Source organism: Crocodylus siamensis, chromosome 7 (genome assembly GCF_052110815.1).
Source record: "Crocodylus siamensis isolate JL-2025a chromosome 7, ASM5211081v1, whole genome shotgun sequence".
Lineage (NCBI taxonomy): Eukaryota > Metazoa > Chordata > Crocodylia > Crocodylidae > Crocodylus > Crocodylus siamensis.
The window spans coordinates 66,494,928-66,509,753 of record NC_143401.1 but is presented as its reverse complement, the minus strand read 5'-3'; the positions used below and the strand labels follow the sequence as shown (position 1 = coordinate 66,509,753).

The window sequence follows — 14,826 nt, the reverse complement described above, 5'->3', positions numbered from 1 at the left end:
GTATATATTTAAAAGGACTAGGAAAATAAAACTGAAAATCTGAAGAATGGACATTTTCAGTTCATTTTCAATTGTTTGCTAACATTCAGTGAGCTAAAAATATATTTACTATGCATAGTTATTAGTTAACTCAAGTTTCTATATCAGAAAGAAAACTAAGAGACTATTAAAGGTCAGTTAAAATTTAACATACTGCATTTTATTACATGATTACAATCTCTGAAGCAATGTTCAGAATAAAGGAGGAGTTATCAGTGGAACTAACCTGATTTGAGGATGGTTAGTGGGTAACCTTCGAAAAATTGCCAATATAAATGGTCTTCTCTGATAAAAAGTCTGCTTTGACTATGATGAAATGATGAAATGTATTCCTTGGATTGGATTCACAAAACATTTCTGTCCTTTGACTACCTTTTGAGTTAAAAATAAAAAAACCAAACAATGTTAGCTAGTTCTACCCACACAATAATCAGAGACTTTGAGCCAGTTTAAATATTTCACCACTTTTCTACATTTTGCTAAATAAAGATATTTACTCAGAAATTAAGTTAATTACTAACTGTTCATGTGAAATGCACATGGCAGAACTCAGGGTGGGCCTAAATAACTGGGCGCACAATCTTTTTTCAATTCATCTGTATTTGCTGCTGAAATCATTATTTAGGATCATTACTTTAGTCATATTACAAGGAGGGCATTTTGTATTGTAGATATAAGAATTGCTTGGAAAAATGTCCTGCTGTGTTTATTATTAATGAACAATGATGTGGTCTCATGTAATGAATAATAAGTAAAAGCAGATATGGTTGAACGTATTTGTAAAGTTCCTTTAAAAAGGAGGCCTCTATTGGAACCAAAACTAACCATTTCTGAATCACTACTATATTTTCTTTAAATAAAATGACCACATTATGTGATTCTCACTGCAATACCATTTTGCCTTCTAAAAGAAAATAAAACTGTACAGCAGTACCTTATACATTACAGTTTATCTCAAGTACAATAAATCTCAGTAAAGCAAGTCATACCTACTAAGCCAAACACAGAGGGCCAGATCCTAGTTCTGTTGAGCTTGTATGTGCATTAGGGTGCCTATAATCAATTGTATTGTATTGTATTGTATTGTATTCATGCATCTACTTTTGAGATATGCTGTCATCTTGCCTTTAGGATAGATTCACAAAAAAGCAGTGAGGAGGAGGATCCATACACTTTTCCTATTAAACAGTTTTTCAGGGACTTGAATAGGGTGGAATAGGATTACACTAATAAAAGTAGTTACCTAAAATGACCTATGGCCCCAAAACATGGACTAAAATATGGTCCATAAGTTAGCATTTTATTTGAAATGTATACTTCAGGGCTTTGCTGATTATGCTTACATCTAGGAAGTGGGTACCTTTTTTTAGGAGTGAGGGAGAAGATAAGACACTAGACTGGCAACTATTCCCTGTCCAGTTAGTGAAAATTTACACAGCTTGTGTGTGACTGTGTGGATTTGTGGAGCATATCTCTTTCTTCCCACCCTTAATCTATATATGCAGAGCTGAATAAGCATATTTCTTTATCTAGGGCAGTGTTTAACAAACTTTGAAAAGTACGCCCTTGTCGATCAGGGAAATGGAAAACAAGTGTTTGTACCTTACAACCCTGCCTGCTTGTCCACCACCTCTTCCCCACACTGAGGAATGCTTCTTGACTCCCTTTCCCCCGCACTTTAAGAAGTGCTGCTGTACATCTTTTTCACGGGGCACCTTTTCTTTCTTCAGTGCTTTGATGAGCAGTAAGTTAACCTCTGAAGTATCATTATTGACTTTGGAATCACTGATGTATATAGAGCATTTCTCACCTTGGAGCTCCTGTTTCAGGCTCCGTGGAATGAAGACAAACTTCCCATCTGTTGCATTTACTTCACATTTGGAAGGTTTTATTAGAAATCATACTTGATTTTTCTACCTTTTTGTAGGAATGCTGAGACTAGAAAACAATTTAAAGGACTCCGGTTGCTGTTGGCTAGTCTTTTTTTGTCCCACTTGAAAATCAGTCAAGTATCTACTCAAATTTGCAAGCATCTATTATGGTTTCTGTTCACTGTCAATGTTAGGAGAATAATTGTAGCCACTGTTAATACTGATATTCTCTTCGTCTATATACTTTACATATGGACAGTGTTTCTTCTGTGGTCCTATAGTCATGTGTGACTATCACTATCGGAGCTCTTCCAGGAGTGGCTCCGCCCTCCTGTAATGGGCCAACCACCTGCTTACTCGCCTGCTACGCCTTGATCTTATTTGATTAATAGATTGTTGTAATCAGCGGGAGGCTGCCCATTTTCCGTGCCCCGGTGACAAGGGGCACTACCTGCGGCTCCTTTTCCTCCCCTACACCGCAGCCCAAGTCTCGCAGATGGTGCTGATATGGTTTGACCTGGGCCCTGTTGTGTCTTGGCCCTCCTCTTTACTCCTGGAGGGGCTCCTCGCTGCCCCCTCTCTCTCGGGGCTCCTTGCTGCCCCCCTATCGCTCTGGGGGCTCCTCGCTGCCCCCCTCTCGCTCTGGAGCTGAGACCAATGCACCCCGCAAATGCTGCGCCCTCTCCAGTGCCAGGAACCCTGACACTACTGGGGAGTCCCTATGAGGCCTGCTCCAACCCCTAATAGCTTCACCCGGTCCTCCAGTCAAAACAGTGAACATAAGAAACCAAAGCCTCTGGGCTACAACATAAAAACTAGACCGTCCGGTCAAACTAGATTCACTCCCTACTAGAGAGTGAAAGAGAGAGGGAGGGAGAGCTCCCCAACCCCAGCAGCAACCGGGGGATGTTCACACCGCCAGAGTTCTCCCCTCCATCTGTCCTAGCCGAGTTCCTACTCCCACGGCCGCCAGAGAGGAACTGCCCTTCTGGCCTCCTGCCTGGGCTTAAGAAGGGCTAAGCCCTGTCCCTTCCTGTCAGCTGGTTTTACTGGTTGCCCTGGCAACCAGCACCTGCACAGCCCTGGTGACTGGCAGCTGAGCCTTCCCCTTCCCACCACTAGGGGTCTCTCCCGAGCCGTCTCTGCTTTCAGGCGCAGGGCACCTGAGTGCACTGCGACATCATGTATTATCACTTCCAATCTTCCTGAGGAACTGACAAACTACAGTGTTGCCTGCAACACCTCAGGCTTCTCTGAAGCGATTAGTTTCAAGGTCCCACCCTGTCCTACCTTCTTCCACTCTTTGGCATCCGAGTGATTATCCCAAATCTCCAAAAACTTGTTGTGGAAAGCTTCTCATTAGAGGCTGGAAAGTAAAGATATGGACACACGATCAAATTGCAGTGAGTTAACAGACCATTAGACTTACTACAGAGGATCTGTTGCGTGGTGACTGTCCGTTTGCTGCTCTTATATCGCACCAAGTGGCAGCTAAACCTGGCTAACTTACTTGCATTTCATTAAAAGGTAGGCAGTCCCTATTCAGCTTTCACTTATGAGTTAAGGACAGGCAGACATGATTATAGCAAATCAGCTGATCTGTAGTAAGTGTCTGCCCCTGCTAACATGCTGTCTCTTGACTCTGCCCCCCAAAGGGGAGGCGTCACATTTAAGCACGCATCTTTACTTTTTATAAGGTGACAACAAAATTATAGGAGTTTGGGGCCTAGAATGCCATGCAAAGGCCACCAAATGTTCCTTTCAGGGAAAATTCAACCTCCCTGAATAAAGTTATTGTGCTCATGTGAAACACTCCAGTGAAGAAGGTCTGTGCAAGCCTATGCACGTTTAAATGCCACATGGGTCTCTGAAGTGAATTTCAGCTATAGCTATTTGTTTGCAGTACACACTCAGGCACACATTGCCAACACTGAGAAGGCTGAAGAACCCTTACCTAAAATAAATAGTCTCTATCACAAATATGGCAGCAACTAAGTAACTTTTCAAACATACTTGCTGCAATGTGTTAAAAATTCAATTTTAAGAAAGTGATATCTGATGAGTGGCAAACCTTTGCTGTAGCCTTTGCAATATCTAACCTATTTTAGCAAGAAAGTAGAGATCACTCCTGTGAGTTCAAGCACATTTCCAGTTTTATTTCATAGACATTAGGGCTGGAAGGGACCTTGGAAAATCATGGAGTCCAGCCCCCTGCCCCAGGGGCAGGAAGTCACCTAGGATCAAAAAATTCCAGCAAGATAGGTGTCCAGTTGTTTCTTAAAAGAGTCCAGGGTAGGGTGCTTGTACCACCTCTGGAGGGAGTCTATTCCAGGCCTTGTGAGCTCAGACAGTAATGACAAGTTTCCTATGTCTAGCCTAAAACGGTCTTGGAAGAGTTTGTGATCATTTGACTTTGTCATCTCTTGGGGTGCTCTGGTGAACAGGCGTTCCCCCAGATCCTGATATATACCCCTTATATCAGAAGTGGGCAAAATATGGCCCGTGGACCGGATGCAGCCTGCTAGGCCATTCTATCCATTCTGTGGGGCCCCAAAAAATTTAGAAAATTAATATTTATCTGCCCCTAGCTGCCTGTCATGTGGCCCTCGATGGCTTGCCAAAACTCAGTAAGTGGCCCTCCACCCAAAATAACTGCCTGCCCCTGCCTTATAGGCAGCCACCAGGTCACCCCGAGCCTGCTCTTTTCTAGGCTGAAGAGTCCCATGGCTCTCAGCCTGCCATCGTAACACCTGTTGTCTTGCCCTCTGATCATGTTCGTGGCTCTCCTCTGGACTCTCTCAAGCTTTTCCACATTCCGTGGAGCCCAGAATTGGATGCAGTACTCCAGCTGCGGCCTCACCAAGGCCAAGTGGATGGCCGCCTTCCAGCCCACACCAGCCTGGTTCTGGCTGCACTGGCCCCAGCCCTGGCTGCCTCCTGGCCGCACCAGTGCTGGCTGTGCCAGCCTCAGCTGCCTCCTGGCCCCAGCACCTGCCCTGGCTGCACTGACCCCAGCTGCCTCCCTAGCCCCACCCTCACCCTGGCCATGCACCAGCCAGCAGGGCAGCCTCAGCTGCATTGCTGGCCTGGAGGGGATGGAGCCCCCAGGACCTCCATGCCTGCCCTGCCCTGCCCCACCCCACGTCGTCCCCAGGAAGAATCCAGCAGCTCCTCCAGAGGCATGGTGGCAGGCAGCCAAATGGGGGGGAGGGCATGTGGCCCCTCAATCTTTGCACGGGCATGGGTGGGCCATAGCTGCAAGCTGGGCTCAGTCTCTGCTCCATGTCTCCATGCTTCACTGAAAGCGGCAGGCACTGCCATGAGCGTCCTGCCACTGGGTAAGCCAGGCAGCAAGGTACATGGCAGCACCCGCTGCTTTCAAAGCTGCAGCAGCAAGGCACACAGACACAGAGAAGAGGCTGAGCCCAGCTTGCAACTGTGGCCTTCCCTCACCCATGCAAAGATCAGGGGGCCATGTCCCTCCCCCCTATCCCCCCTAGGCTGCCTGGCGCCTTGCCTCTGGAGGAGCCGCTGTACTCCAATTGTCTCACGACCCAGCCGGGCTGGGGCCCCAGTCATAGTGAACGGGGATTGGGCCAAATCATGGGACAATCCCCACAGTGCAGGAGGGAGCGGGCCAGGGGCAGGGGTGAATGATTCACCCTTCCACTACCCCACTTTCTCCTGCATTGTGGGGTCTTGATTTGATTTGATTTGCCCTCCCCACAAAGTGTATGGAAAAAACCAAAACAGATTAAAAGAAACTTACCTGCCTGCGGCTGGGCCAGCTGCAATCCTGGCTGCAAGTGCACAGGAAAGCTCAGCATGCCTATCCCTCCCCCCCGCTGTAGGACCCTGCAGCCAGGCTGCCCTTAAGCAATATCTGCTGCAGCTCTCTATTTGGGGGGGCTGAGCCCTGTTAGCTCCCCACTTCTGCTGCCTATGCACAGGGGGCCCCTTAGCTGCGGGGCCCCCTGCAGCCACAGGTTTCACAGTATAGGATGGGTTGGCAAGACCTGCCTAGGCAAGTCTTTTGGAGTGTTAGGAGCAAGGAAATAGCATTAGCTTATTGTTTTTGAATGACTGAGGGTTGTCATTTCATCTAGCTGCAAATAAATTTGTATAGCATACATAGCTCAGAATAGAAACAGAATATCTAGATACCCAAAGGGCAAAAACATCATCATTCTGCAGACACAAAACATCAATATCAGTGGGAAATGGTCATGGATCCATGGCTTTGTTAAAATTTATATCCTTCCTTGACTTGTATTCACAGAAAATGCAAGTTGTCTCTGTGCAGAGGGCCAGCACAAAACTGATAAACCACTTAAAGTTTTACTTAAGCCATTTTTAGGGTCTATTTGTAGGCCATAAGACAGGACAAGAGCAATAGGAGTTAAAAATCTGCAAATCTAAAGTTATGAGGAAAGCACCAGAGTGCAAAGAATATATTGATCTAGACAAAGTCACGAACATGTACAAGCTCCCTATCAGAACATTTGGAATCTGAACAAGAACATTCTGGGATGGACAGAATTAGTACCACCTCCCATAGCAGATAAGAAAAGCATGCAAGGACATTAAAACCAATATCTGGTACATCCAGGGAAAGATATATAGGAATATTGTACTTAAATAAGATCATAATCATCAAATTGTAAGGTGTGTGGCACCAGATGTGATCGATCATGTGTAGGCAATGATGATATAGGCTTGTTGCAAGCCCTTCATGTATCAAAAGAATAGAACAGAAGCATTTTTAGATTTGCGTTTAACGTTTAACTCTGTACCATCCCTGTGACTGGCCAGTCTGATCACCTGGCTGACAGTATTAATAAAAGCTACACTAAGTTTATATTCATGGAATAGTTGCTGCATACTTATTCAACCACTGCTGCATGTTGCAGCAGAACCTAATAGGCCCTTGGAGGCAACAACTTTCTGGTGCAGTGACTTGAATAAGCAGACTCAGATAAGTAGTGAGTTGAAGGTAAAGCCACTCAGCTAGACAGTGATTTGGATCGCCAGGGTCAGATGCAGACATTACATTTTTACTGGTAAAAGTGATAGGAAACTAGTTTATACCTAAAAAAAAAAGTTTGGCGCACAGACTTGCAATTTGTCTTAGTTTCCTTAATAATCTTAAAGGCAGTAGCAGAAGTTCAAGCTGACTGGACCTCTGCAGTATTACTATTTGGACTGTCTAGCCCCAGAAAATCCTCTACCCAACTTTTCTCATCAGGAAACGCAGAGGGGTTCTCCAGGGAAACCCTGGCAGAACGTAGAACAGCATTTCTCCGTTAAGTATGGAGAGACAGGCAGAATACATCAAAATACTCTGTCACCAAATGGACCCAGTATTTGCTGTGTTGTTCTGTAAACCCATACAATATGAGGTAATGGATGACCAGCTTAGTATTTCCACAATGCAAGAATGTCTTAATTCTTAAGAATTTAAATGATTTCCATTTGTTTCAAATACTTTACTGATCCATCATTATATTCTTGCTTCCTGAAAAATCTCTTTTGAATTTTAAAGAGCTTTAGGAATGCCCCTAGTAACATATTTTGGATGGACTTCAGATTATGCTGATATTACACAAGAGGAAATATGAGAAAAGGAAAACATGTTTCAATATTAACTACAAAATCCTTTCAGAACCAAAATTGTACCAGTGGATTTCAGTACCAACGCTGTGCAAAAGAAAACCATTTGTTTTCTGTCTTAGAAGGACGCCATCATCTTCCAAAAATCTGATTAAAAAATACACAAACTAGGCATACAAGAGCACAGCTAACAGACAACGGTCTTAGTACCTTTACATTGGCATGATTCGATTCAAAGCAAACTGAATCAAGAGAGTCTTTTCCACTGCCTGGATCAGCCCCATGATGATATTATGGAAATGAAAAAACTAAAGTGGAATATATCATGGTGAACATTAACATTTCTTGCATTGTTCCACTATATCTCCCATGCCCTGATCTCTCCACAGTCTGCTCCCTCTTCCACCTGGATGTGTGCTACATTGCCGAAAACAGAACCACTATCAATATTTTAGCAGTTACAATCTTGAAGTTTAGCAGTGTAGCATAATGTTTAAAGTTACAATCAAGTGGCACACATCATCATCAGGAATTCCACACGGTTAAATAGCTGTGCATCCCTTTGCAAACTGATTAACTTCTGTTTGAAGAGAAGCCAGCAATATAAGTGTATGTCGAACAGGTTGCCCTGGGAAGAACTTCCCCTAGTGGGGGAACTGTAGGTCTTTTCTACATAAACATGCAGAAGGCAGGGCAGGGTGGCACCTTAGGGCACCTATACACATGCAGCAAGGCTGCTGTCATGTGCTGTAATTACAGTGTGTGGGAGCAGTCTTGATTAATCCAGTCTGCTGGAGCATGGTAGTTACCATGCTCCGGCGGACTCCAGCACATGTATAAATGCCCTTAGAGCCTAACTCAGGCAGAAAGGCCTATGTCTTCATAGGCAATGACCTACTTCTTCCAGTCCTATGAATGGATTTGCAGAGAGCAGGGGCACTAAATGGAAAGGAATAAAGTAATTCACATAAACATGGTGAACTTCTGGGCAAAGATTTATTATTCCAGTGTAAGCACTGTCTACTGGTTATCCAAGAACAAATTCTTACAAGCAAAATATGAACAAAATCCTAAGGAAGAACAAATAACCAAAGTATATTTTATCCTCGAAAAGGTGAAAAAAAGTTTTTCCATGTATTTTACTAGTTTAATATCAAGCTTTGTTGCTGATATCAAGTTTCAACACAGTATACTAAAAGAATCCTTTTAATATAAACAGTAAATCTCTGTGCTATTTTAATAAACCAAGAAAGATGGCCAGAAACCCAAGGCTTGTAATTTCCTAAACTATAAACATGTAATTGGGAGTTGGCTGAACCAGCTCCACTGGGATATGAAATAACCATATAAAGACAAAGAAAGCCTATTGTAATCAGTAATGTGGAGTTAGAGCTGACTTTGCAAAAACACTATTAACTGAGCCAGCAGAAGTTGGCAGCTACATATGTGCAATTTGCTTTGCAAAGGAGGGACCTAGGAAAAAATTGGAATCTGTTTATTTTGTCTTTAAGAATTTTTTGCTAGAGCTTAAGAAAGAGCTATTTCTGGTCATAACCAGACACCCAGAATCATCTTTATTCTTCAGCAGTACTTCAACACCCATTCCGGATATCTATATAAACTTTAAACTACTTATTTTACATAGAAGATTTTTTGGTTTTGGATTTTTTGTTTGTATTTTTTTAAAAGCAAGATTTACTTCCACTGTTCTCCAGTGCGCAGCAAGCAATAAGGCAAGTCTATCCTGGTTATGTGGCTCCCATCATCATACTATCCCATTGTTACCTGAATGTTTATAGCTTTATCCTTTAAGTAACCCTATATTATACCCATTTTACTGACAGGGTAACCGAGGCACCGAGTGATTTAACTGAACCCATACCTTGAATTTTGCCTTAATTACAAATGATCCTTCCTTCTCTCAACCCCTGAAATCCCTAGCTACCTCCACACACACACACACACACACACACACACACACACACACTTTGCAAAGATGACAAAGATCATAAGAAGTTAAAATTCCAAACATTTCTTTATATGAGTCTTATAGAATATAATAAAAAAGCCAGCACAAATAAGACAGAAGTTAGAAATCTGTAGCAGTTACTAAAATATCCTAGATAATGAAGATTATATCCATTCTTTTAATACAGAACCTCTCGGAGAACATAAGGTTCTGTAGCTTAGTTTTAAAGCTGAAATGTAATTAATTAGGACTTGTCCATAACTTGTCCCAGTGGAAGGGGGAGCCATTTCTGTCTCCATGTCAGAGTTTGATATTTGAATTAGAGAGTTAATATTTAACAAGCTTCCTATCCCCATGAACTGAATGGTGCCAGGAGGCACAGTATATACTTAAAATGTACTGCAAGATGGCACTAAAAAGGTCATCAGTTCAGAGTAGAAAAGCTTCAGAGAGCATCTGGGTTATCTGGTAAATACCTAAAGAGAAATGGACAGCATAATAGCTCAAAATTAAATTGAAGCTACAGTTGTAAGTTCTGCTGAACAGAAGGTCATCCTTATGCTCTTTGAAAAAAAGAAATATCTAACTATTAACTCCTCTTTTTTAACACTAATCAAATACATGAGAAGGGCAAATGTTATTAAAACCACTTGTCCAAGACCTTCCAGACAGATAATTTACTACCAACTCATTAATCTTTAGACTATGATAAAATCTCAGCATAGATTATGAGGAGGCCAAATATGAAAATACTGTTGTGAGTTTCTAGGACTAGCTATGCACTTTAACAAAGGCAAAGTTACGCTATGCATACATACCTTCAATGGGGAAATGCTGCTCCTCACATTTTGACATATAACAAAATTGTAAATACTAGCATTTACTGAACATAGTACTTTTCCTCCATAGGTCCTAATGCACCTTACAAATGGAGGTACATAATATTATTCTTTTTCTATCACTGGGAAAAGTAAGAAAACAAGACCTGAGGAGCTACCATTTTAAATGTACTTGCTAATCTTTTCACCTTGGTTCCTGGCCCTTGACCATATGTTTCCTTAGAATCAGGGTGTGCTGTCCTGCATGTCAAAAGATGATCCAGCTGGGTCTAGTGCTACTTCGGATCCAAGGAACGTGAAGGGAATTTGGCTGCTAGCTACTCAATCACCTCAAACTGCACATATGTTGCCTGAAACTGGAGCCAGGGAGTAGGGCGGATGCCCAGCCACAGCTAGTGTGGAAGAACAACCCAATTTTTGAAACCCTATCATGTGCAGTGCCACAGAGATGGTCTAGTAGGCTCCAGGGACCCAGAGTGGTCCGGCCTGCCCTCCCTTGACCTCTCAAATGCCTCCTTGCCTGCTACAGCTTTGATGGTAATGATAGTTTAGAAGTAGGCCTGACCTCAGTTCAGTCAAAAGGGACAAACTTCACTGCCTCTCGCTCTACATTCATATCACTAGGCCTGCTCTCACTCAGGACCATACAGAGTTTGAGAATTAGGGGACCTCACCCCATTCTCTCACCCACTCCTTAGACTTCTCAGCCCTAATCAGCCCGTCAAGCTCATCAGAGTCTAAACCAGGGGTGGGCAAAATGTGGCCCATGTGCCGGATGCAGCCCACCAGGCCATTCTATCTGGCCTGTGGGGCCCCTAAGAAATTTAGAAAATTAATATTTATCTGCCCCTGGCTGCCTGTCATGCAGCCCTCAATTGCTTGCCAAAACTCAGTAAGCGGCCCTCCACCTAAAATAATTGCCCACCCCTGGTCCAGACCAACATTTCCTGGAGCTCTCTGACCCACTCAACAGCTCTCCCAGGTGCCCAAGCCCCAAACAACCCCTAAACAGGCCACATGCTTCTCTCCAGAGTGCTTTCAGCTGCCTCAGGCCTGGGACTAGGATAGAAATTATACATAAACCAATTTAGTTGATCAGGAATCAATTTAAACCTGTAACAGAACAGAAGTTCAGTGTACATAAACCACTTTCAAAATGGCTGAAACCAGTTTAAGATAAACCTGTTGGATATAGTACCAGACTTACCTGATTTAGGTCAAACCGATTTATGGCACTTCTGACCCAGACCCCTTCCCAATTCAAGTTAACTTTTAATCCTCTAGCATCCCAGGATGCTGTGCAGTCCTGGGCTGTGCTGTAGTGGAGAAGGGCTGTCCCCACTCCCAGCTGTCAGCAGGGGCTTTTCCAACCCCTGCAGCTGGGAGCCAGGCTGATTCCCCCGCCCCTCCCCGACCTCGGCTGGGTGATTGCCCTGGCTCCTGGCTCAGGCAGGGGGAGTAAGTCCCCCACTGTAGGTTTTCCCCTCCCAGGCCCCCCACTGGGCACAGCCCAGCTGGGGGGCCAGAGCTGGGGTGAGTGTTTTTCCCTTCCATTCCCTCTTCAGCTGGCCAGCCAGCCAAGGATTGGCTAGGGCTGGGTGATCAGCCCAGTTCCCAGCTTGAGTATGTGGAGTAAAGCCCTCACTGTGGGCTTTCCTCCTGCCTCCACCAGGCACAGCCTGGCTGGGGCCCAGAGCGATGTGTGCGAGGGGGATTTTTCCCCCCATCATGCCCTCGTCTGGCCTGCTGGACATGCAGGACAGTATATCCTGATTCTAAGGAAAAATATGGTCAAGGGCCAGGAACCAAGGTGAAAAGATTAGCAAGTACATTTAAAATGGTAGCTGCTTAGGTGACTGGCCCAGCTTCTGGCTTCTTGCTCAGGTGAGGGGAGTAAAGCCCCCAAGGAGGGCTTTCCCCTTACTTGCGCTGAGCACAGCCTGGCTGGGGGTTCAGAGCCAGGTGGGGAGGGGGACATGCATTTTCCCTCCCACTCCTTTCTCAGCTGGTCTGGCAGCCAAGGAGGGGCATGGCCAGGTGATCGGCCTCGCTCCCAGCTTGGGTGGGAGTGGGGAGTAAAGCCTGCACCGTGGGCTTCATCCCCACCCACTGTCTCTATAGATATAAATAGCTGACTTAGCCCATAGCACTATGAATCACAATCTGTGGTGTTGACAATATATTTGACCTGAGCAAGCTTCCCAGCTAGATTCAATGTCAGCGTACGAAAGGCACTTGTTGGCTTAAATAAAGTTTTAATTCTTCAACAAGCCTAGAAGATAACTGGAGGGCACCCAGATGCCCCAAGGACAAAGCAGAGGGAGAAGACAGTGTTTTGTGAGCGACAGATTGCTACTTCAGAATAAAGTAAAAATAATTGAATTGGAGAAATTATATAAAAATATCTACAAAGATCCAAGAATTCAAATTAGGACAATGGTCGTTAGTTTTTAGTCCAGCAGAAGACATAAAGGGGTCTAATTTCTAGAAACTAAAGACCTCAGACATTCTGAAAATTGCATCCTTTATTGTTTCTCAAATTGGTCACCCAAAACTCAACAACCTTAAAATAACTCGTTGCTTTTGAAAGTTAGTGTATGTAAAAAGTAGGTGATTGAATTACTTTATTCTCATCTTGCCTTAATTCACAGTACCAGACATCTATAGAATAATTAGGCAGACTTCAATGAAGGAAACTTGGACTTAATTGGTCAAATTCACTTCAAGTATATTATTTAAAGAATAAATTTGGCTCAAATGGTTGCAAACTTACAATGTTAGCAGTTAGCTTAATTCATGGAATTTATAACTTTAAAAAAATCACAAAATAAGTACATATATATAGATTTTAATAGATACACATTTGTAAATAGTGCATAAAAATTGTCATGCTAAATCAGATATTGGATTAATCATGCTGTCATTTTTTTGTGGTTAGTATACTCAAGATCCCAGTGCTACTGAATTTCATTGTTCAGTTTCTGTTCTTTTTCAAATTGAACATTTGTATTGGCAGCACTGTTGACAGTTGCCAAATACAAGTGTGATCCAAAGCTCACAAAAGTCAGAGGGAATTTTATCACTGACCTTGTCCCAAAACTTTTATAAGATTTTCTAACAGTATGAGTGGCAGTGTTGTCACTGGCTTTGTTTCTGGAAAGCTGTTACAAGCTTTGCAAATCTAAAAGGTTCTAAATATTTATAGGTATGTTTTTCCAAAACAATTTTTTCAATATACAAAGTTCACATAAAAAGTAAATATTTCTGTGAGGAATATGGTTACTGTTGTTTTTTGGTTGGTTTAAAGAAAAACAAGAGCCTTATATTCCCTATGTTTGCTTAAGTAATTAATATTAAAAGAGGCAGAATTCTCTAACAATTAGGACAGAGGGACTTGAAAGTCATAAAATTTAGGTCCTCTTCTCAACCTTACCATTATTGACATAACATTACTCATTTCATGGGAATTCTCTGAATTTCTTACACATCTGTTTGGATTTTCCAAACCTTGTTCAAATATGATGACTTTCTCTTTGAGCACTTTAAATACAAAAACTCTTCTACCATCAAACCTGTTGCAAGTAAGTACCAAAATGAAGAATAAAACTTAACTAAATATAGCTGCAGTATTCAAAAGGGCTAAGCAGAAGGAATGACTGAGAGGAGAGATAAGTATGCCCTGGCTGATGTGCAAGAACTATGCCAAGCTGCCATTTAAAATGTTTTCTCTGTAAATTTTACAAATACTAGTTTTACATAAGGTTTATATTTCAGTTGCCTAAGTAGAATTATTATACAAGTTGTGGATTGCTGTCTGAAATATTGGAAAGTAACTGCCAGCAATTATTTAAGAAACTGCACATAGATATAAATTTCCTAACTTGGCTCCTGATTTAAGAAAAATATCTGTTATTTTCTAGGATTACAGAATCAAGCAGGAGATCAATGACATCTGATGAATTCATCATCATTCATTGCTTCTTTTTGTTTTTCAAAATATTCTTTGTATTTTTTTAAATGAATAAGGTCATTTTGGCTTGCTATCTTGTGCATTATTCAGCAACCTTTTTTTTTTTTAAAAAAAAAAGATGATTATTTTTAGTTACCATAGTCTGGTTATTCTCATGTGTCTCATGGAATATTTTCTCAGGTGCCGACTCTTTCCATCACCCTTATGGATTCTCTCTACACTGTGCCTGGGCAGGGTGACTGCTTCTAGGGTGATGTGAATGATTGATTTTTAAGTTCAGCCTGCAACATGATGCTGCAGCCAGTAAAGCGAGCAAAACGCTGGCTTGCATCCATAGATGCTTCTCAGGTAAATCCCAGGATGTCATTCTCCCCTTGTACGCGGCCTTGGTGAGGCCGCAGCTGGAGTACTGCGTCCGGTTTTGGGCTCCACAGTTCAAAAAGGATGTGGAGAAGCTAGAGAAGGTCCAGAGAAGAGTCACACGTATGATCAGAGGTCAGGAAAGCAGACCTTATGACGACAGGCTGA

The 14,826-nt window shown here is 42.8% G+C and overlaps 1 long non-coding RNA gene across 1 annotated transcript; it reads right to left on the bottom strand.

Moving 5' to 3' along the window:
• Positions 1-250: 250 nt before the first annotated feature.
• Positions 251-14,548, bottom strand: LOC149859916 (uncharacterized). The gene is made up of 3 exons (XR_016443511.1): positions 14,435-14,548; positions 3,201-3,276; positions 251-411 (listed from the first exon to the last, which is right to left on the bottom strand). It is a non-coding gene; the product is annotated as an uncharacterized LOC149859916 (long non-coding RNA).
• Between the last annotated feature and the right edge of the window lie 278 nt (positions 14,549-14,826).